The sequence below is a fragment of the Dendrobates tinctorius genome, unplaced genomic scaffold (assembly GCF_039654945.1).
Source record: "Dendrobates tinctorius isolate UK_male_01 unplaced genomic scaffold, ASM3965494v1 ptg000342l, whole genome shotgun sequence".
Taxonomy (NCBI): domain Eukaryota; kingdom Metazoa; phylum Chordata; class Amphibia; order Anura; family Dendrobatidae; genus Dendrobates; species Dendrobates tinctorius.
Window position 1 is genome coordinate 6753279 of NW_027362008.1, and position 24670 is coordinate 6777948.

A 24670-nucleotide genomic window follows, 5' to 3' on the forward strand; every position below is an offset into this window, starting at 1 on the left:
ACAATGCCACTCTTGCATCAGCCATCAACTCGGTCGCCCCTGTCATGTATAGCAGAGTGCGATGAATCAATAGACAACCCTGGCTCAATAACATCATTAAAAAGCTTCGGCAAGTATCCAGAATTGCAGAACGGCGCAGGAAGAAAACGCATTCCCAAGACGACTTCACTGCACTCAAACAAGCAACACTCACATTCTAATCGTCTCTCACCTCTGCTAAACAGGCCTACTTTACATCCCTTGTATCTTCCTTATCCCACAACCCCAAAAAGTTGTTCAACACTTTTAACTCCCTCCTCCGCCCACCACTGCCCCCTCCGACTTCCCTAATCTCTGCCGAGGACTTTGCCACGCACTTCAAAAATAAGATAGACCATACAAGGCAAGTCTTTGTTGTCCGACCACCACTACCCCTTTGTATGCCAGATCAATGCCCTAACCCCATAACTTCCCTCTCCAAAATTACTGAATAAAGTTTGCTCATCGTCTCTGCAAATCACACCTCATCACTTGTGCACTAGACTCCATCCCACCCCACCTCCTCCCCAACGTCATCACTACACTAATCCCATCCCTAACCCATCTCTTCAATCTATCACTAACTTTTGGTACCATCCCCTCTGCCTTCAAACATGCCACAAACACAACTATCCTCAAAAAGCCAACCCTCGACCCAACTGCTATGTCCAGCTATTGCCCAATATCACTGCTCCCATTTGCTTCCAAACTCCTTGAGCAGCATGTCCACGCTAAGCTTTCCTCTCACCTTGCATCTAATTCGCTCTTCAACAATCTACAATCTGGCTTCCAACCCCACCATTCCACTGAGACTGCCCTGACCAAAATTACTAACGGTCTACTTACAACCAAAGCTAACAGACAATTCTCTATACTCCTCCTTCTGGACCTGTCCTCTGCCTTCAACACAGTTGATAACTGCCTGATACTACAGATCCTCTCTTCCTTTGGTGTCAAAGACCTTGCCCTATCCTGGATCTTCTCATACCTTACCAACCACACATTTAGTGTTTCCTACTCCCAAACTACCTCTTCATATTGCCCTCTCTTTGTTGGTGTCCCTCAAGGCTCTGTCCTAGGACCCCTTCTCTTCTCAATCTATACCCTTGGCCTGGGGCAACTCATAGAGTCCTATGGCTTCTAGTACCATCTACATGCTGATGACACCCAGATCTACCTCTCTGGCCCAGATGTCCCCTCTCTGCTCTCCAGAATGCCAGAGTGTCTATAAGCCATATCCTCCTTCTTCTCCTCTCGCTTCCTCAAACTCACAAATCTGAACTAATTATCTTTCCTCCATCTCGCATACTTTCCCTACCTGATCTATCTATCACAATAAATGATTCCACACTTTCCCCTGTCCCGGAAATCCGCTGCCTTGGAGTAACCCTTGACTCTGCCCTGTCCTTCAAACCACACATTCAAGCTCTCGCCACCTCCTGTCTCCTCCAGCTAAAAAATATTTCCAGAATCTGTCCTTTCCTCAACCCTCACTCTACCAAAATGCTTGTGCATGCCCTAATCATCTCCCGCCTTGACTAATGCAACATCTTCCTCTGTGGCCTACCTTCTAACACTCTCACACCTCTCCAGCCTATCCTTAACTATGCTGCCCAACTAAATAATCTCTCTCCTCGCTACACTCCTGCTTTCCCTCTTTGCAAATCCCTTCACTGACTCCCAATTTCCTGGCGTATCCAGTTTAGACTACTAACTCTGACCTACAAAGCCATCCATAACCTTTCTCCTCCATGTATTTCCAAACTAATCTTTCAATATCTTCCCTCACCTAATCTCCGGTCTTCCCAAGACCTCCTTCTCTCCTCCACGCTTATTTGGTACTCACCCAATTGCCTCCAAGATTTCTCCCCAATATTCCCATCCTCTGGAATTCTGTGCTCCAACACATCTGGTTATCCACCACTTTTGGATCCTTCAAACGGAACCTGAAAACCCATCTCTTAAAAAAAGCTTAGAACCTGTAATGACCACGCGGCCACCTCAACACTTTCGGAGCTACTGCAACCCCCGACCTACTGTCTCCTACCCCATAATCCTGTAGAATGTAAGCCCGCAAGGGCAGGGTCCTCTCCCCTCTGTACCAGTCTGTCATTGTTAGATTTGTTTACTGTAAGTAATATTTGTATTTTGATGTCACCCCGTCTAATGTACAGCACCATGGAATGAATGGTGCAATATAAATGCATAATAATAATAATAATAATAGGTGTAATCAGAGAAAGGAGATGAGAACACTTGTGTAGGTTTAGATATTGAGAATCAGTCACATCAGGGCCGATTCTGGCTTTTCTGCTTCCTGCGTCGAACATTGAAATGGAGCCTCCTCCCAAAGTACAATATAAACCTACAGTGAATAAACACAATTCTGTCAGTTTTTTGGGCTCTGGTTTTAGGGTATTCATGTTAATATCCCCTGTGAACATAATTCTACAGGTCAGTGCGATTACAGCGAGACCTAACTTTCATGGGTTTTTTTCTTTAAAAAAAAAGTTTTGTTTGTGATGCAGTTTTTTAAAACCTCTTACGTTTTAATTGTTGCATCCATACAGCTTCATGAGAGCTTGTTGTTTCTAATGATAACCTGAAGTTTTTATTGATACTAATGGTAGGCGAACCCATGAATTTTCTGGTCCGGTGGGTTGATCTGAACATTTTAAAAAAGTTTGGGTACCAGAACAGTACCCAAACTCAAACCGGACCCTATTCAAAAGAATGGGGGGCCGAACACCCCCTGTTTCCCATGCTGTCATCTGTGTGACAGAGAAAAAAACACCAGTTCTGATTGGCAGCAAATTCGATACTGTCGATCTGAGAAATGTGGTTCCCACGCTGTCATACAGATGACAGCGTGAGCCAGCAGCTGTGACTTGCAGTAAGACCGGTCTCATTGACAGCAGCAAGAGCAGGTGCACAATAATGAGAGTATTCATCAGCCGGCACCTGTGCAATAAATAAAATTATGAGATGGCATGGGGTCCCTTCTAATTTTGCTAACTATCTCAGGCAAAACCAACAGCTGCGGGCTGCAACTCTCAGCTGTCAGTTTTATTACAGCTGGTTATCAAAAATAGTGGGGTCCCGCCGCTGTTTTTTTAATTATTTAAATAAATAAAAATGACTCGGGGTCGCCTCATTTTTGAAAACCAGCCAAGCTAAAGCAGAGCAGCTGGGTGCTGGAATTTTCAGGCTGGAAAGGGGCCATGGATATTTCCCCCCCAGGTTTAAAATAGCAGCCCGTAGCCACCCCAGAAAAGGCACATCAATAAGATGCACCAATAATGCTGCTTTATCCAGCTCTTCCTACCCTGGTGTGGTGGCAAGTGGGGTAATATTTGTGGGGTTGATGTCAGCTTTGTAATGTCAGCAGACATCGAGCCCACGGCTTAGTAATGGAGATCCGTCTATAAAACTCCCTCTTTACTAAACCCATAGTCAAATGTAATAAAAACAGAGACACAGAGAAAAGACCTTTATTTGATTTAAACACTCCCCACCTTCTTTCACCTATTTATTATAAAAATAAAAATAATAAAACACCATATTCCTCACCTGTCCAACGATAATCCACTTGTCCCACCAAAAGCCCCAACTTTGCTTCATCTGGATTGCATGGCTGAGCGGTGGCATGATGAGACCGCTCAACCGAGAATCTAGGAGATACTGAGCTGAGACTAAGAGCGCAGCTTAATGACGTCATTGAGGTTACCGCAGGTCACAGGCAGAGGTTTTTGGGATCAGCTCAGTGTCTCCTGCATCATGCCACCACTCAGCCATGCAATCCAGATGAAGCAGAGTTGGACTCTTCATGGGACAAATGGATTATCGGTGAGGAATATTATTGTTCTTTATTATTTTTAATTTTACAGTAATAATTGGGTAAAAGAGGGTACGGAGTGTTTATTTCAAATAAAGGACTTTCTGTGTGTGTCTTTACTTAATTTTCACTGTGGTTAGTAATTGGGGCATGTTATAGATGTCTCTCCATTACTAACCCCTGGGCTTTATGTCAGCTGACATTGCAAAGCTGACATCAACCCTATAAATATTACCCCACTTGCAACCGCATCAGGACAAGTGTAAAGAGCGAGGCTAAGCACCACATTTTTGCACATCTTATCATTGCGACATTTCTGGGAGGTACAGAGATGATATTCTTAATTTGGGAGGGGGCCAAGTACCATGGCCCCCTTCCTAGACTTTTCATATCAGTCCGCAACTGTATGTTTAGCATTTGCTGGTTATTAAATATAGGGGGATCTCACATTTTTTTTGCGGTGGTCTCCAATAATAATAACCAGTAAAGGCTAAGCAAACAGCCGTGAGCTGATATTAATAGCTTGGTGTGAAGAAACCAGAGTATATCTTAATTGCCCGGACGGCTATGTTTTAACAGGCCTGGAGGAATTGACTTTTTGTCTGTATATTTGGCTTGTGGATTTAAGTGTGGATTCTGGTGGGTCTAGAAGATGGACTTGCACAATGATACACCTGATGTTTGTTTATATTCTGGAATCAGTTTGTTGACTTGAATGTAGATAAGGAACGGCGTGAGGGTGTACTGAAGGGCACTGGGTAATTCTAAAAATAGCTTACCTGCCTTGGGTATAAAAGACCCTGAGACAGAGAGACAGGGTCTCATCTCATCACATAGAGCTACTAGCCGGACCTCCTGCTAAACACTTAACGGACAAGAAACTGTTCAGGATCCCAGCGGAGGGTATGTCAGACCCGGCTGAAAGAACACAGGACTGCTCTCGGTTATCTCCCTATGCTTGTCGTTACCTCCTCTCTGCGTGTTATCACAGGTGGAATACCGACCCTGGGAGCTCTGACATAACATCCACTAGCATCCCTATGAGCCAGCGGAGGGGAGAGACCTTGTAATATGCACCATCTTGGGGAAATTGCTGGAATTGTTCTGTTTGCTACTGGGTGTTGTGGTTCAATAAAGCTTGGCCACACTGTTTTACTCTAACCCTGTGTTGTCTGTGTAGTGTTCTGCCCACAAGGAGATAGAGCGGGCATTCAGGGGTATAAGCCCTGGTCCATGCAGTCTTGCTAAAGACAGCTTTGCCAGCGGACGAGAGCACCCACTAACCCCGTTTCTCCACACTTGGTGGCAGCAGTGGGATACTACTCAGCCCGGTGGAACCGGGGGAGCTGCAGTGGACTGGTGTTCGTAGACACCGTCCAGGGCTTCACAACTAGGGAGGCATATAGACAGACCCAGCAGACCATTGATGAGGCATACACAGTAGGTTTCAGACTGCACCATGTCCAACCCCACCATCTCGGCCTTGGGAAGAGGACCGGAGTGGATGTATAGCCGTAGCAAGAAACGACAACTACAGGAGCTGTGCCAGCTATGACGTGTTGAATACCGGACCACGGACACTCATTCGGATTTGATCAAGGAATTAGTTCGTTAGGATACCCAGAACATTGTGGAGGATGATGAAAACGCTGCTGAGATGGACCCAGAGGAATTGCCAGAACCAGGACCCTGTGCTGGTCTGGAATCTACCCAGTCACCTGCAGCCCGAATCCAGAAGTTGTTGGTTGAATTGGGACCTGGAGCCTCAATCGGTGAAAGAGCTTGTGTTATGGAATCAGTCTTGGGAGTTCCAGTACCCCTACAGCCAGCTTCAAACCCTACCCCCATGGTACTTCCCCAAAAAGGAATGCAGCTCCGCTACAGAGACGTGCCAGTGTTTAATGAGTCAAACACCGAAGTCGATGAACAAGATTTTGAGACTCTAATGCTGATGCACCAGGTGCCCATAGCTGATTGGGCTAAATACCTGTGGACTAGTTTGACTGGTCGGGCACGGGATGCTGCCCGGTCACTTGGGCCTCAATACTGCCAGGATTATGAAACTATTAAGGACACCCTGCTGGCACTTTTTACCATTACACTCGAGAGATAACGCACAAAGTTCCAGACATTGTCTCGCCAGGAGGTCTCCTATGTAGAATTTGGCAGTCAACTCCGGAGACACTGCAACCGCTGGCTTGACGGTAGGGCTGCCCACTCTGCTGCTGCCCTTCGGGATGTGATCATGCTTGAGCAACTTATGGAGAAGAGGGCCCCAGAAATTCGAGAGTGGGTAGCCGACCGGAAGCCCGACACCCCAGAGCAAGCAGCCCGATGGGCTGACGAGTTTACAGCCAACCGACCCCACTGATGAAACGATATGCCCATCGATCTAAGAAGACCCTTCTACCAAGGATTTGACCGACCACCAGGCCAAAGGGTAACCAGCAGCACCCGTGAGTTGCCCAACCCACGGCGCTGCTATACATGCGGGCACCTTGGACACATTGCCAAAGATTGCTTCCAGGGTCAGGGCCCCATGCCTGGAGCCCCTCTGCTGGCAAATCCAGTCAGTGTCTGCCAAGACAAGCCACCATGGTCTGAGGGTTACTACCCCCGGGAAACACCATTAAAGGATGAAGCGATATACCCTGGTCACACTATATGGCAGGTTGACCACTCTACACCAGCCAACCTCCATAGCCACTGTCAGCCAGTCAAGGTCAGTGATATCGAGGTCCAGGGACCTCGGAACACTGGGTCTTCCATCGCCCTAACCAGCCCAGATATTGTACCACCAGAACTCCATTTGCCAGACTACCAAGGGGCCTTCGACAGGACTGGGGGTCAGCGATTGCGAAATCTGCATATTTTTGTGGGCAATTTACCGGCCAATGTACAAGAAAAGGAGCTGGATGAGTTGTTCCATCAGTATGGGAGGATCCATTCCATCGAGCTGAAGAATCATGGGGGAGGCAGGGCCCCATCATTCGCCTTCATCACCTTCCAGGATCCACAGGAGGTGGAAAATGCCATGAGTGGAAGCAATGGATACAAGTTTTGTTCTCAGGGCGGCACGGTGGCTCAGTGGTTAGCCACCGTGCTAACCAGTTGTTGTCCTTGGTTCAAATCCCACCAAGGACAACATCTGCAAGGAGTTTGTATGTTCTCCCCGTGTTTGCGTGGGTTTCCTCCGGGTACTCCGGTTTCCTCCCACATTCCAAAGACATACTGATAGGGAATTTAGATTGTGAGCCCCATTGGGGACAGTGATGATAATGTGTGAAAACTGTAAAGCGCTGCGGAATTTGTTAGCGCTATATAAAAATAAAGATTATTATTATTTATTATTCTCATTGTTTACGTGTGGAGTTTGCCAGATCACGCAGGAGACCAGGGAGAGGTTATGGAGGACGCCGCTGGAGGAACAGGTTACTTTCTCAGCAAACTGAATACAGATGTCTGCTATGCTGATGTGCACAAGGATGGCACAGGGATTGTGGAGTTTGTTCGCAAGGACGACATGGAATATGCTTTGCGAAAACTGGATGATACAAAGTTTTGTTCTCATAAAGGTGAGACCTCTTACATTCGTGTCTCTGTTTAAAGACATGCTAACGGACTGTCCTGACAAGGAGAGAAGGATGATCGGAAGCCTATTACATCTGGTTTTTTAAGATGGGGGAGCAATGTGAAGAAACCAGAGTATATCTTAATTGCCCAGAAGGCTATGTTTTAACAGGCCTGGAGCAATTGACTTTTTGTCTGTATATTTGGCTTGTGGATTTAAGTGTGGATTCTGGTGGGTCTAGAAGACGGACTTGCACAATGATATACCATGTAACATAGTGTGTGCTTATCTGATGCTGGTTTATATTCTGGAATCAGTTTGTTGACTTGAATGTAGATAGGGAACGGCTGTGAGGGTGTACATGTTAGGGCAAGTTAGGATAGGATATGGGTTGAACTAGATGGACTTAAAGTCTTCCTTCAACCTTATGATAACTATGTTACTATGTCACTGAAGGACACTGGGTAATTCTAAAAATAGCTTACTTGCCTTGGGTATAAAAGACCCTGAGACAGAGAGACGGTGTCTCATCTCATCACATAGAGCTACTAGCCGGACATTCTGCTAAACACTTAACGGACAAGAAACTGTTCAGGATCCCAGCGGAGGGTATGTCAGAGCCGGCTGAAAGATCACAGGACTGCTCTCGGTCATCTCCCTACGCTTGTCGTGACCTCCTCTCTGCGTGTTATCACAGGTGGAATAGCGACCCTGGGAGCGATGACATAACATCCACTAGCATCTCTATGAGCCAGCGGAGGGATGAGACCTTGTAATATGCACCATCTTGGGGAAATTGCTGGAATTGTTCTGTTTGTTACTGGGTGTTGTGGTTCAATAAAGCTTGGCCACACTGTTGTACCCTAACCCTGCGTTGTCTGTGTAGTGTTCTGCCCACAAGGAGATAGAGCGGGCGTTCAGTGGTATGAGCCCTGGTCCATGCAGTCTTGCTAAAGACAGCCGGGCCAGTGGACGAGAGCACCCACTGACCCCGTTTCTCCACACTTGGGAACCTTTATGGCTATTGGCTCCTTCCCAGGATATTAACATCAGCCCTTTGCCATCAGATTTTCCTCAGCTGTTTATGAAAATTACGAGGCACCCCACACCTTGTTTTCATTTTTTTATTTGTTAAGTACAGTAAAATGCACACCCAAGGTAACCTTAGTTCACAGCCTCCAGATATTCTAGCAGCTGGAAACTCCAATCAGGAATGATCTACAGCATAAAGGATGCAGACAATATGACAGCTTTTAAAAAAAGGCTGGATGCTTTCCACAATACACATAACATTGTGCGCGTTTATAGTTAAATTAGTGACAAAATGTACCATCTGTGGAGAAAGATTGAACTTGACGGACCTAGGTCTTTTTTATAATAATCTTTATTATAATAACTAGCTGAAGAGCCCGGCGCTGCCCAGGCATAGTAACTAACTGTGGTTAGTTATAGCAAATTATAATTATCCTCCATCCCATAGTCCCGTGCCCATACACCCATTACACATATCCACAATCCCATAGGCCCGTGCCCATATACCCATCTTACATATCCTCCATCCCATAGTCGAGTGCCCATATACCCATCTTACATATCCACGATCCCATAGGCCTGTGCCCATATACCCATCTTACATATCCTCCATCCCATAGTCGAGTGCCCATATACCCATCATACATATTCTCCATCCCATAGTCCCGTGCCCATATACCCATCATACATATCCACGATCCCATAGGCCCGTGCCCATATACCCATCATACATATCCTCCATCCCATAGTCCAGTGCCCATATACCCATCATACATATCCACGATCCCATAGGCCCGTGCCCATATACCCATCTTACATATCCTCCATCCCATAGTCGAGTGCCCATATACCCATCATACATATCCTCCATCCCATAGTCCAGTGCCCATATACCCATCATACATATCCACGATCCCATAGGCCCGTGCCCATACACCCATCTTACATATCCTCCATCCCATAGTCCCGTGCCCATATACCCATCATACATATCCACGATCCCATAGGCCCGTGCCCATATACCCATCATACATATCCTCCATCCCATAGTCCAGTGCCCATATACCCATTACACATATCCACAGTCCCATAGGCCCGTGCCCATATACCCATCTTACATATCCTCCATCCCATAGTCGAGTGCCCATATACCCATCTTACATATCCACGATCCCATAGGCCTGTGCCCATATACCCATCTTACATATCCTCCATCCCATAGTCGAGTGCCCATATACCCATCATACATATTCTCCATCCCATAGTCCAGTGCCCATATACCCATCATACATATCCACGATCCCATAGGCCCGTGCCCATATACCCATCTTACATATCCTCCATCCCATAGTCGAGTGCCCATATACCCATCATACATATCCTCCATCCCATAGTCCCGTGCCCATATACCCGTCATACATATCCTCCATCCCATAGTCGAGTGCCCATATACCCATCACACATCCTCCATCTCATAGTCCCGTGCCCATATACCCATCATGCATATTCGCCATCCCATAGTCGAGTGCCCATATACCCGTCACACATCCTTCATCTCATAGTCCCGTGCCCATATACCCATCATACATATCCACCATCCCATAGTCCATGCCCATATACCCATCACACATCCTCCATCCCATAGTCCTGTGCCCATATACCCATTACACATCCTCCATCCCATAGTCAACCATTATGACATCATAATGAGCGGCGGGGCTTGATGACATCAGCGTCGCCATGGCAACCATTGTGACATCATAATGAGGGGTGGGGCTTGATACGCACACACTGTTTCCCCATTATGTAGATAGGGGCATTATGACATCATAATGAGGGGCGGGGCTTGACGCGCACACACTTTTTCCCCAGTATGCAGATAGGGGCAAAATTGTTTGGTGAATTGGAACGCACGGGGTTAAAATTTCACCTCACAGCATAGCTTAGGACGCTCTTGGCGTCCAGATGTGTGACTGTGCCAAATTTTGTGACTGTAGCTGTGACGGGGCGGATGCCTATCCCGGACATACACACACACACACATACATACACACATACATACATACAATTGCCAGACCTGAATTAACAAGCATTTCTCACCTACTGTGTCCCCCCATTTCCTTGTAGATTGTAAGCTTGCGAGCAGGGACCTCACTCCTAATGTCACTGTTTGAATTGTCTTAACTTGTATTGAATTTATTGTCTGTACATGTCCCCGCTTAATTGTAAAGTGCTGCGGAATATGTTGGCGCTATATAAATAAAAATTATAATTATTATTATTATTATACACACACTTGAGCTTTATATATTAGATAATCTTTATTTTTATATTAAAGATTATTATAAAAAAAGACCTAGGTCTTTTTTTCAACCAACGTAAACTTAAATGTCCCACAAAGTTTCCTATGAGATTTCCGGGCCTCGCAGCTGCCGAGACACTTGGTGGCTGTGAAATCTGGTAACCTTTAAGGTTAACAGAATTCACAGCCACATGTCTCATAGTAGATGGAGTGTAGGATTGATGAATGCCGCAGTTCTGAATGCCGGACTTGGTGTCATTAATCAGTTTGGCACTGGCACTTGCAAAGCAAGAGAAACATATTCTATGAACTAAGGTGACCTTACTGTACTTGTTAATAAATTAAAAAAATTAAAAAAAAGGCATAGAATCCCCTGTAATTTTCATAACCAGCTGAGTGAGAGCCGACAGCTGGGGGCTACTGTTACTATTCTGGGAACGGGCCAATATCTGTAAAGGATCCCAGGCATAAAAATCAGTTCACAGCTCATAGTCAATGAACTCCGTTGACCTCATGAGAAAGTGTTTTTTTATTTTCAATTTTACAGTAGTAAATAGATGAAAGAGGGTGGGTAGTGTTTATTTCAAAAAAGGAGTCTGTGTTTTTATTTCAAATAAAGGACTTTTATCTGTGTCTGTGCTTTTATTGCATTTGACTATGGGGTTAGTAATGGAGAAGACTCTCCTTTACTAATCTGTGGGATTTATGTCAGCTGACAGTACAAAGCTAACATTAACCCCACAGATATTACCTCCCTTGCCACCACATCAGGGCACGTGGGAAGCTTGGAAAAGCATCAGAATTGGCGCATCTAATAGATGCGCTTTTTCTGGGGTAGCTGCAGGCACTTTTTAGGCTGGGGAGGGACAATATCTATGGCCCCTTTTCAGTCTGAGAATAACAGCCCCTAGCTGTCTGCTTTAGCTTGGCTGGTTGTCAATAATGGATTGGGACTGAAAGCAGCTTTTTTAAATAATTTATTTGAATAATTTTAAAAAACAGTGTAGGGGTCTCCTTTATTTTTGATAACCAGCCTGAAGCTGTTGGTTTTGTCTGCTCTGGTTAGTAAATATAGAGGGGACTCCATGCTCTTTTTAAATTTTAATTTAATTAATTATTTATTTATTGCAAAGATGTCAGCTGATGAATACTCTTATCATCATATGCCTGCTCTCGCTGCTATCAGCGTACGATGATGATAATAGTACACTCATCAGCCAACGTCTGTGACTGATGACAGCCTTTTCACCGCCGGTCACAGCTGTTGGCTCTCACATTGTCATCTGTATAAGGAACTTACCACCGATCAGATCTGTTGTTTTTCACACTGTTACACAAATGACAGCGTGGGGAAACACCGGATGTTTAGGCTGCCGGACCCAAACAGTAACACAGACTTCAGGGAGAAGTTCATTTTCAGTGTCCGTGCACGGACAGTAGGTGTTCGGTACGGACCCAGAATTTTACTGTTCAGGTTTTCCTATCCCTAATTGGTACAAATTTTGGGCACATACAAAATTTTGATTGCTTTTTAATACATTTTTCACAGAGCTATGGTGACAAAAAAAAATGCCTGGCATTTAGATTTTAATTTTCTTGTATTGGTTGATTTGTTTTATATTTTGATAACTTTGATAGATGTAACTTTTATAGATGTGACCATACCAAATATTTTTAATATCTTAACTTTTAATGGAGGGAATACCAAACCAGAATTATTATCAGTATATAAATACATCACCAGAACCACCATGAATAAAAAAAATACATTACCAGAATCCCCATTAGTAAATGAATACATCCCAAAAAACACCATCAGTACAAGAATACAACACAAGAACCATCATCAGAACATGAATACATCATGAGAACCAACATCAGTACATGAATACAGCACTAGATCCATCACCAATACATAAATGCATCATCAGAACCACCATCACTACATCACAAGACCCACCATCAGTACAAGAATACAACACAAGAACCATCATCAGAACATGAATACATCATGAGAACCAGCATCAGTACATGAATACAGCACTAGATCCATCACCAATACACAAATGCATCATCAGAACCACCATCATTACATCACAAGACCCACCATCAGGACATCATAAAATACATAACTGTCTCTATTATTAGTACATGAAAATATCACCAGAAACACCATGAGTACAGAAATACACCACCAGAACCAGAACTATCAACTTATTATTTTATTTATTTAGTATGCTTTGCTTATATAGCTGTATCATATTCCACAGCACTTTACACACACTATCATCACTGTCCCCGATGGGGCTCACAATCTAAATTACAAATCAGTATGTCTTCGGAGTGTGGGAGGAAACCAGAGTGCCAAGAGGACACCCACACATACACAGGGAGAGCATACAATATCCACCATCACTCCTTGCAGATATTGGCCTTGGTGGGGTTTGAACTCAGGACCCCAGCGCTGCAAGACTGAAGTGATAACCACCATGCTGCCCATTCATTATATTCATACATCACCACAACCCTCATCAGTATATGGCTTCTCCACCATCAGTATGTGAGAACAGCACCAAAACCACCATCGGTATGTGAGAACAGCACCAAAACCACCATCGGTATGTGAGAACAGCACCAAAACCACCATCGGTATGTGAGAACAGCACCAAAACCACCATCCGTATGTGAGAACAGCACCAAAACCACCATCGGTATGTGAGAACAGCACCAAAACCACCATCAGTATGTGAGAACAGCACCAAAACCACTATCTGCACCATAATATAACACCACAACCACCATCAGCACCTAATTACAGCATCATATCTATGATCAGTACTGTCAAGGAAATTATTCAATTGGCTGACAAATGATTGACGAGGCCGCGGATGCTTCTACTACTAAGCCAGCTATTGGGAAACTCACAGTGAGCGCATGGTATATGAACCTCCAATTCCAACGCATGAAATATATGTATATAAGACCATACAGTCACTGCCAGCTCTGCAATAACAAAAAAAAGGAACCACTTCTAGCTGCCACTACCAATTGTTTACACAGGCAGATTGGAAATCCATTACAGGTAGCGTATGGCTTCAGGGTGCGGTTTACAGTGCAAGAGGAAAAGAACTTTTACATTTATATATTTAATCCAGAAAGAGGAGCAGTGATTAAAATGGAATAATGAAATAAAATTACTAAACCTGGTCACAGAAATGGCTCACAGCTTAGTGAAGGAAGGAACTCTAAGAAAACGGTCAGACCCTGAGGAAAGCTGTTCCTTCCTGGTACTGACCATTGCCCCAGACACGACTTTCTATTAGCTCAAAATTACGCCGACACACCTCCCTTTGAAGAGCTCATGTGTGGGGTGGATAGTGGGATGTGCTGGGTTTGTTAGAATTTTATGAAATCCCCAACTTACAGGAGAGTTTGACCCCTGAAGGTCCGAGAGTTAGATGTTGATGTTATGATTTTTATCATAATTTTAACGTTACATAGAGATCAAACATGGCCTGGTTCGCATCATCTAGGATCGTTATTAAGTTGGAGGTGTTCTATTGGCCTCACGGAGAAGTGAATGAGCGCGTCACATCCGTCCCTTCGCTACGACGCCAACAATCTATATCCTATAATTATGTGATTAATGCAAACTCTAATATTCATATCTGAACACTGTCAATAGCTGGTCTGCAGCAGATTCTTTCATCAAAGAAAGCTCCTCCCTGGGGAGCACAATTCACCTTCTTGGAACAAAGAAGATGCCTATGTGTAAACAAATCTTGGGCTTATGGTCTTTGTCCCAGAGAATCGCCTGTTTAATTACCTGAACACTGCAGAAGGTCTCTACTTCAAAGGTTGTTTTAATTAGTTTCTCTCTCCCTAGCTCTAATTATTACCACTTTAACCCCTTACCTACAATGGACGTAATATTCTGTCCATGTGACCCTGGACCTAACTTCCATGGACGGAATATTATGTCCCAGCGATCAGCGGTGCCCACGTGGTGAGCGCCGCTGATCGCGGCCGGGTGTCAGCTGATTATCACAGCTGACACCCGGCACAATGTGTCAGGGGTGGTCACGGACCGCCCCCGACACGTTAACCCCTTGTACACCGCGATCAAACGCGATTGCGGTGTACCGGGGGTTAAAGGGAAGCATCGGCAGGGAGGGGGCTCCCTCCGTACTTCCCTGAGCCCCCCACGGCAGCGCAATGTGCAGCGCTGTTGCGGGGGGCTCTTTCAATACAGGCCCCCGGATCCAAGATGGCGACGGGGGCCTGCAGGGAGCTGACTTCCTCACTGCCTGCAAAGCGCAGGCATGAGGAAGTCTGCAGCAGTGCCTGTGACAGATCTGTCACAGGACAGTGATGTCCCACCTGGGACAAGGTAATAAAGTAAAAAAAAAAAAAAAAAAGTGTTAAAAATAAATGTAAAAAAATCGCTAAATAAATTAGTAAAAAAAAAAAAAAATATTCCCAAATAAATCCATTTTTTCAAAATAAAAAAAAAAAACAATAAAAGTACACATATTAGGTATCGCCGCGTCCGTAGCGACCCGCCCTATAAAAATGTCCCATTAGTTAACCCCTTTAGCGAACCCCTTAAAAAATAAAAATAAAAAACGAAGCAAAAAATAATGATTTATTATCATACCACCGAACAAAAAGTGCAATAACGCGCGATCAAAAAGACGCATATAAATATCCATGGTACCGCTGAAAACATCATCTTGTCCCGCAAAAAATGAGTTGCCACACAGCATCATCCGCAAAAAAATAAAAAAGTTGTAGCTCGCAGAAAAAAGCGATACAAAAATAATTATTTTTTATATAAAATTGTTTTCATTGCAAAAAACTGACAAAACATAAAAAAACGACCTAAATGAGGTATCGCTGTAACCGTACTGACCGGAAGAATAAAACTGCTTTACCAATTTTACCGCACGCGGAACGGTGTAAATGCACCCCCCCAAAAGAAATTCATGAAACGCTGGTTTTTGTTCATTCTGAGTCCCAAAAATCGGAATAAAAAGCGATCAAAACATGTCACATGCCCGAAAATGGTGCCAATGATAACGTCAACTCGTCCCGCAAAAAATAAGACCTCACATGACTCAGTGGGTCAAAATACGGAAAAATTATAGCTCTCAATATGTGGTGATGCAAAAACTATTTTTACAATAAAAAGCGTCTTTTAGCGTCTGACAGCTGCCAAATATAAAAACCGCCATAAATAGTAAATCAAACCCCCCGTTATCGCCCCCTTAGTTAGGGAAAAATAATAAAACTAAAAGAAAATGTATTTATTTCCATTTTCCCGCTAGGGTTAGGGTTAGGGCTAGGGTTAGGGTTAGGGTTAGGTTTAGGGTTAGGGCTAGGGTTAGGGCTAGGGTTAGGGTTAGGGTAGGGTTAGGGCTGAGATTAGGGTTAGGGGTGTGTTGGGGTTTAGGGTTGGAGTTATAATTGGGGGGTTTCCACTATTTGGGCACATCAGGGGCTCTCCAAAGGCAACATGGCGTCTGATCTCAATTCCAGCCAATTCTGCGTTGAAAAAGTCAAATGGTGCTCCTTCCCTTCCAAGCTCTGCCATGCGCCCAAACAGTGTTTTACCCCCACATGCAGGGTATCAGCCTACTCAGGACAAATTGCAAAACAACTTTTGGGGTCCAATTTCTCCTGTTACCCTTAGGAAAATAAAAAATTGGGGGCAAAAATATAATTTTGCGGAAAAAAAATGTTTTTTTTATTTTCACGCCCAGGCGTTATAAACTTCTGTGAAGCACTTGGGGGTTCAAAGTGCTCTCCACACATCTAGATAAGTTCCGTGGGGGGTCTAGTTTCCAAAATGGGGTCACTTGTGGGGAGTTTCAATAGTTTAGGTACATCAGGGGCTCTCCAAAGGCAACATGACACCCGCAGACCATTCCATCAAAGTCTGCATTCCAAAACGTCACTACTTCCCTTCCGAGCCCCGACGTGTGCCCATACAGTAGTTTTCTCCCACATATGAGGTATCAGCGTACTCAGGACAAATTGGACAACAACTTTTGGGGTCCAATTTCTCCTGTTACCCTTGGGAAAATAAAAAAATGGGGACTAAAAGATGATGTTTGTTGAAAAAATACGATATTTTTATTTTCACGCCCGGTCGTTATAAACTTCTGTGAAGCACTGGGGGGTTCAAAGTGCTCACCACACATCTAGATAAGTTCCTTAGGGGGTCTAGTTTCCAAAATGGGGTCATTTGTGGGGGGTTTCCACTGTTTAGGTACATTAGGGGCTCTCCAAAGGCAACATGACACCCGCAGACCATTCCATCAAAGTCTGCATTCCAAAACGTCACTACTTCCCTTCCGAGCCCCGACGTGTGCCCATACAGTAGTTTTCTCCCACATATGAGGTATCAGCGTACTCAGGACAAATTGGACAACAACTTTTGGTGTCCAATTTCTCCTGTTACCCTTGGGAAAATAAAAAAATGGGGACTAATTGATCATGTTTGTGGAAAAAATACGATTTTTTTATTTTCATGCCTGGGCATTATAAACTTCTGTGAAGCCCTTGGAGGTTCAAAGTGCTCACCACACATCTAGATAAGTTCCTCAGGGGGTCTAGTTTCCAAAATGGGGTCATTTGTGGGGGTTTCCACTGTTTAGGTACATTAGGGGCTCTCCAAAAGCAACATGACACCCGCAGACCATTCCATCAATGTCTGCATTCCAAAACGTCACTACTTCCCTTCCGAGCCCCGACGTGTCCCCATACAGTAGTTTTCTCCCACATATGGGGTGTCATCGTACTCAGGACAAATTGGACAACAACTTTTGGGGTCCAATTTCTCCTGTTACCCTTGGGAAAATAAAAAAAATGGGGACTAAAAGATGATGTTTGTGGAAAAAATACGATTTTTTTATTTTCACACCCGGACGTAATAAACTTCAGTGAAGCACTGGGGAGTTCAAAGTGCTCACCTCACATCTAGATAAGTTCATTAGGGGGTCTAGTTTCCAAAATGGTGTCATTTGTGGGGGGTTTCTACTGTTTTGGTACATCAGGGGTTTTCCAATCGCGACATGGTGTCCGATCTCAATTCCAGCCAAAAACGTCAAATGGCGCTGCTTCCCTTCCGAGCTCTGCCATGTGCCCAAATAGTGGTTTACCCCCACATGTGGGGTATCAGTGTACTCAGGACAAATTGCACAATATCTTTTACGGTCCTGTTACTTTTGGAAAAATAAGAATTGAGGGTGAAAAGATCATTTTTGTGGAAAAAATATGATTTTTTAATTGTACCGCTGTACGTTATAAACTTCTGTGAAGCCCTTGGGGGTTCAAAGTTCTCACCACACATCTAGATAAGTTCCTTGGGGGGTCTAGATTCCAAAATGGTGTCATTTGTGGGGGGTTTCCACTGTTTTGGTACATCAGGGGTTTTCCAATCGCGACATGGTGTCCGATCTCAATTCTAGCCAAAAACGTCAAATGGCGCTGCTTCCCTTCCGAGCTCTGCTATGCGCCCAAATAGTCATTTACACCCACATGTGGGGTATCAGCATACTCAGGACAAATTGCACAATAACTTTTAGGGTCCTTTTACCCTTGGAAAAATAAAAATTGGGGGTGAAAAGATCATTTTTGTGGAAAAAATATGATTTTTTAATTGTACCACTGTACGTTATAAACTTCTGTGAAGCCCTTGTGGGTTCAAAGTTCTCACCACATATCTAGATAAGTTCCATGGGGGGTCTAGTTTCCAAAATGGGGTCACTTGGGGGGGGTTTCCACTGTTTAGGTACATCAGGGGCTCTCCAAACGCGACATGGCGTCCGATCTGAATTCCAGCCAATTTTGCATTGAAAAAGTCAAGCGGCGCTCCTTCCCTACTGACATCTGCCATGCGCCGAAACAGTGGTTCCCCCCCACATATCAGGTATCAGTGTACTCAGGACAAATTGCACAATAACTTTTGCAGTCCAATTTCTCCTGTTACCCTTGGTAAAATAAAGAAAATTGAACCTGAAGTATTTTTTTTGTGAAAAAAAGTTAAATGTTCATTTTTTTTTTTAATATTCAAAAAATTCCTGTGACGCACCTGAAGGGTTAATAAACTTCTTGAATGTGGTTTTGAGCACCTTAAGGGGTGCAGTTTTTAGAATGGTGTAACTTTTGGGTATTTTCTATCATATAGACCCCTCAAAGTGGCTTCAAATGTGATGTGGTCCCTAAAAATAAAATGGTGTTGCAAAAATGAGAAATCGCTGGTCAACTTTTAACCCTTATAACTTCCTAACAAAAAAAAATTTTGGTTCCAAAATTGTGCTGATGTAGAGTAAACATGTGGGAAATGTTATGTATTAAGTTTTTTGTGTGCTGTATCGCTGTGATTTAAGGGCATAAAAATTCAAAGTTGGAAAATTGCGAAATTTTCAAAATTTTTGCCAAATTTCCATTTTTTTCACAAATAAATGCAAGTTATTTGAATGCAATTTTACCACTAACATGAAGTACAATATGTCACGAGAAAACAATGTCAGAATCACCGGGATCCTTGGAAGCGTTTCAGAGTTATTACCTCATAAAGGGACAGTGGTCAGAATTGTAAAAATTGGCCCGGTCATGAACGTGCAAACCACCCTTGGTAGTGAAGGGGTTAAAAAGGAGATTTTCTCCAGTTAAACATAGTTTTCTCTCTTGCCATTTATTCAATGTGAGGGGGTGGATGACATTTCCCCTCTGGGTTTTGATCTTCCTCTATGACAAGCACATTACAACATCATGAGTTCCTACTGCTGCTCTGGTGTCTAGCACTGATGTCATGTCAAAAGCCAATCAGTAAGCCCTTTCAGCACAGATAGAACATCCTGCCCAGAGCTTCTGAGCTCAGTGATTGGTTGCCGCACTGTCAACGAGACGTCAACACTGCAGCTTATTCCAGGCATTGGCGCTGTAGATTCAGTAAACTGCACTTGGGGACCAGAATTTTCTGAAAGGGCACAACCTTTTTAATACAGCAATCAATTCAAATAACAAATCAGTCCCCACCAAATATATTTCTATTGCCTAACCCTACAATTCCCATACCGTTAACATTCGTAAGGAGATGCTGGGAGTTGTCGTTAGCAGCCATCACCAGACTGAAGACTGTTATAAATATAATTGTAAGAATCAATCAATTTCTCATAGTGAATACTGAAGCAAGACTAGTACTGTATTAAACTCTATAAGACCTCCAGATGACCCCAGTGGAAGGGGACCCTCCTGATGTGAACAGGTAATTTAAGTGGTTTATCTAGTGGATAGCAGATGCAACTTCCTTCTCCAGCTTGATTACGATTGCAGAAGGAGACATACTTATGGGCCTTGCCTGTATGTCACAGAACTAGCAGGAAAGCGACATTCAACTGCTTTGTTCCCAATCCAAATTATGAATACTGTTTTTTTATGAACAGCATAGACATGACAGTTATGAAAGTCATATTTTCAGAGTTGTGACAAAGTGGCGCACGTAATGCGTTGTCTTAGGCCTCTTTCACACATCCGGCTTTTGTAATCCGGCACGAAGCGGCAAAATTTTTAATAACTGGATCCAGCACCGGATCCGGTTTTGTCCCATAAACTTTCATGGTCGCTGCATCGTGCCGGATGGTTATGCGTCGTGTCCAGTTGTTGCCGGACACGGCAAAAATTAGCCGTCCGGCATCTGCAAAAAATGTTCTCTGCAACGTTTTTTTGTCAGCGCCGGACCGGCTTTTTCCACAGCGCATGCCCAGACTCTGTGAATGTTAACCCCACAAGTGCCCGGCGAGAGAGAGAGCGATCTCTCTCTCTCGCCGGACACTTGTGAGAGATCTCTCTCGCCTGGCACTTGTGGGGTTAACACTCACAGTGTCTGGGTGAGAGAGAGAGATCTCTCTGTGGGGTTAACCCCACAAGTGCCTGGCAAGAGACAGATTCTCTCGCCTGGACACTGAGTGTTAACCCCACATGTCTCTCTCTCCACCCCCCTCTCCCCTCCCCTCCCTTCCCTTTCAGCAGCTGTCTCTCTCAGCGGCTGCCTCTCTCGTCCACTGGTGTATATGTTCCTCCTGCGGCTCCTTTAAATCATGTCCGAGCCGTATCAGACGCCGCATACACATCCGGTGTCACCGCTGCAGGCCGGATCCGGCGGCCCGGCTTTTCGCCGCACGCCGCCGGACCCCACACACCGGATGTGTGATAGTAGCCTTATGCTACTGAGAGGTTGAGGCAGCGCCAAGTTAATAACGTTAGATGGATGATGATATCCTTGCCATCTTTCTAATGTATAAAAGGGTAAAATCATGATAGGAAACAGCATAGTAATATCTCCCACCTGTGACCTCCAGGGAAGAAGATATCGTACCCAGTGTAAAAGTTATTGTTAAAGGGTTTTTTTGTTATACACTCGGTTCCTTAAAAATACTTCGACCCTACGCTACCTTTTTTGTTTTGGAAGAAGATATCGTATAATTTGGGAATCTCATAATTTTCTAAAGACTGAGCCACATCCTATAATTTTTCAACAACCGGCCCTGTTATGAGTCAGCAGAGGGGTTGTAAGGGGGCGTAACTTGTGTTAATAAAAGCAAAGGCCAAATTATAATCTTTTTTCAGTCCTGGAGATACAGTTCACTGTAGTTTTGTCCATTGCCATCATTAATGAAGAGGTCCCCTTCACAAAAGCTAGAGCCAGCTCTACAACATGAGGTTTAGTCGATGTTTATCCATTTATTTTATGTAATTGCATATATTGTATTGTTTTTTCCATTTTGTAACATCTTTTGTATAATTGTATAAGCACTGCCTATTTGCTGATTAAAATATATAAACTGTAATAGCTCTGTTCCTCTTGCTCTATACACTTCTGGCAGTATAACTCTGCAGCATCCTGACCCTGGTTCAATGCCAATAGGGTTCTCTCAGCTTGATCAATAGCATTAGGTTCATTATACAACAACCCCAGGGCTTGAAAAAACGCGTCCATATTAGTCAGAATAGGATCTCCAGGTGTCTGAGAAAAAGCCCAATCCTGGGGATCGCCGCGCAGCAAGAAGATGACAGTTTTAGCCTGCTGCGCAGAGCTCCCTGATGAGTTAGGCTTCAAAGCAAAAAATAATTTACAATTATTCTTAAAATTCAAAAATTTAGACCGATCCCCAGAAAACACATCAGGAGTAGGGATTTTTGGTTCAACAGCAGATGATTGAGCGAGATAGGCAGAAATTCCCCGCACTTCAGCAGCAAGCTGCTCCACACGATCAGACGATTGCTTAATCTCCATTAAAGAAGAAAATCCTTCTCTTTTTTCAGAGAAAAAGAGGAAAAAATATATAAAAAAATTCTGACACTTTTTTTTTTCTTTCTTTCCTTCTTTAGAGTACCCTAGAGTCTGCGGTTAGGCTGGTGATTCTGTTATGAATGGGTCACTGAGGAGGAGAGCAGGCCAAGCTAAGCCACAGAAAACCAGAGCGGTTGGTAACTAAGCGGATTGCAGACCCCTGATCCTATCCACACAATTAGCAATAGCCGTGGAGCGTACCTACGATGATCCTAGATGCCTCGGCACAGCCAGAGAGCTAACGAAGCCTAAAGCAAGAAAAGGGAAATCTAAACTGCCCCAGAGCAGACCCCAAAGCAATAGACAGCCCCCAAACATAGATTGTCGGTGAGACAAGATGAAAACACAAACACAGGCAGAAAAATAGACTGAGCAAACGATGGGGCCCAAGCTGTCTAGACAGGACAGGACAGAAAAGACGCTGTCTGCAATCATGCACAAAACCCTAAGAAAATCCAACACATCTGACATACAAAAAACCTAAGCTCACACGACCTCACCCCCGCTAGATCAGCACTCTGGTATGAACTGGAGGCAAAGCAAAGATACTAACATAACAGGGGACTGAACAAACTGCTACAGGCTGTAACATATGAGCAGCTGCCCCCAGCAGGGAGTACGCTGAACCCTAGCAACAAAGCAGAAAGCAAAAAAAAGGCACAACCAAATTAGATGCAAAGGATTAGCAAAAGAATCACTTAACTGAACCATGCAGATCAGGCAGGAGACAGAAGAACTCCAAATGCACAAGGAGAAAATCACCAGCAAGCACCAAGGGCAGCCAGCTCAATTACATGCTCCCAGCCAGTAATCCCAGGTTCCCAATTATCGTCGTCAGGTGGGGAACTTCCATCAACCTGGCCAGCTCCACTACTCCCAGTAACCACCAGAGGGAGCAGGGGGAGCTTCACCTCAGAAGTCTGAGCCAGGGAATTCACAACACATTTTTGTTTTAGTTACATGCGCTGAGTTTAGGCCGCTAAATGAGTGTGATCGACAATATTGAAATTGTTCAACACTTGATTCCCGGCCTCTTTCCACCATCTGAGAAAGAATGATGGGGACAGAACAATCACTAATGGATCACTAAGAGATCACCATACAGTATCATGTTATCAGCAGCACATCTACAGTTTACACCGGCGATGTGCTGCTGAGAACAAAGATTTTTGTTCCGGCATAAATAATCCAAACCACTTGATGAATATGCAGCATTTTGCTTGTTTAGTATAATACCTCCCATAGTCATCCATATATTATAATGTGCACCACAGTCCACCATATTGTAAAGTGCACACCCCATAGTCCTCCATATAATATAATATGCCCTTCTGTCCTCCATATAGTATAATACACTTCCCATAGTCCTCCATATAGTATAATACACTCCTCATAGTCCTCCATATATTAAAATATACTCTTCAGTCCTCCATATAGTATAATACACTCCTCATAGCCCTCCATATATTAAAATACACTCAGTCCTCCATATAGTCTAATACAATACTCAGTCCTCCATATAGTATAATACACTCCTCATAGTGCTCCATATAGTATAATGCACTGCCATAGTCATCCATGTAGTACAATTCACTTCCCATAGTATAATGTACCCCATAGTTCTTCATATAGTATAATGTATTCCTCATAGTCCTCGATACAGTATAATGCAGCCCACATATAGTCTAATGCAGCCACCCCATAGAGCATAATGCAGCCACCCCACAGAGTATAATGCAACCACCCCACAGAGTATAATGCAGCCACTCCACAGAATATAATGTAACCCCCCACAGAATATAATGCAGCCTCCCTCATATAGTAGAATGCAGCCCCCCATAGAATATAATGCAGCCCCCTTATATAGTGTAATGTAGCCCCTCCATAGAATACAATGTAGCCCTCCTCATATAGCATAATGCAGCCCCCTTTGAATATAATGTGGTCCCCTCATAAAGTATAATGAAGCCCCATATAATATAATCTAGCCCCCTTAGAATATAATGCAGCCCCCCATAGAATACAATGTTGCCTCCTTATATAGCATAATGTAGCCCCCTCATAGAGTATGATGCAAAAAAAACCTCACAATCCTCACCTTTCCTCGTGCCCCGCACTGCTCCCGTCTGGCTCCTGTCTTAGCGACTGCACTGCCTGGCACACAGTGAGTGCACGATGATGTCATCGCACACCCGCAGTGTCAGAGGCAGAGGGGAATGATGGGAGAGGGAGTGTCAGCTGACGCTCTCTCCTCCATCATTGCTTTGAACTGCATCGGCAGAGGCGGCGGCGGCAGGGGGAGGCGGCGCTGGTGGCAGGCAGGCCCCCCTGCCTCACGGGCCCCATAGTGGCTGCGTGATGTGCAGTTAGCTGGGGGGCCCTGGGGGAGCAGGGGCCCTAGGCAGCTGCCTGGTCTGCCTGCCCCTACCGCCGGCCCTGACTCTATTGAATGGAAATACTAGAGTCACAGTCGGCTCCGAGAATTGGTAGATATTCAGACAGTCACATGAGGCGAGAAGCTCATCTCACCTCATGGCAAAAGCCCCCCTAAAT

At 44.3% G+C, this 24670-nt stretch overlaps 1 protein-coding gene across 1 annotated transcript in view; it reads right to left on the reverse strand.

Annotated features, from left to right (window-relative positions):
* LOC141074882 (uncharacterized) overlaps window positions 1-24670 on the reverse strand; it is a 78090-nt gene that overhangs the window by 35516 nt on the left and 17904 nt on the right. The gene's annotated exons all lie outside the window — the stretch shown is intronic.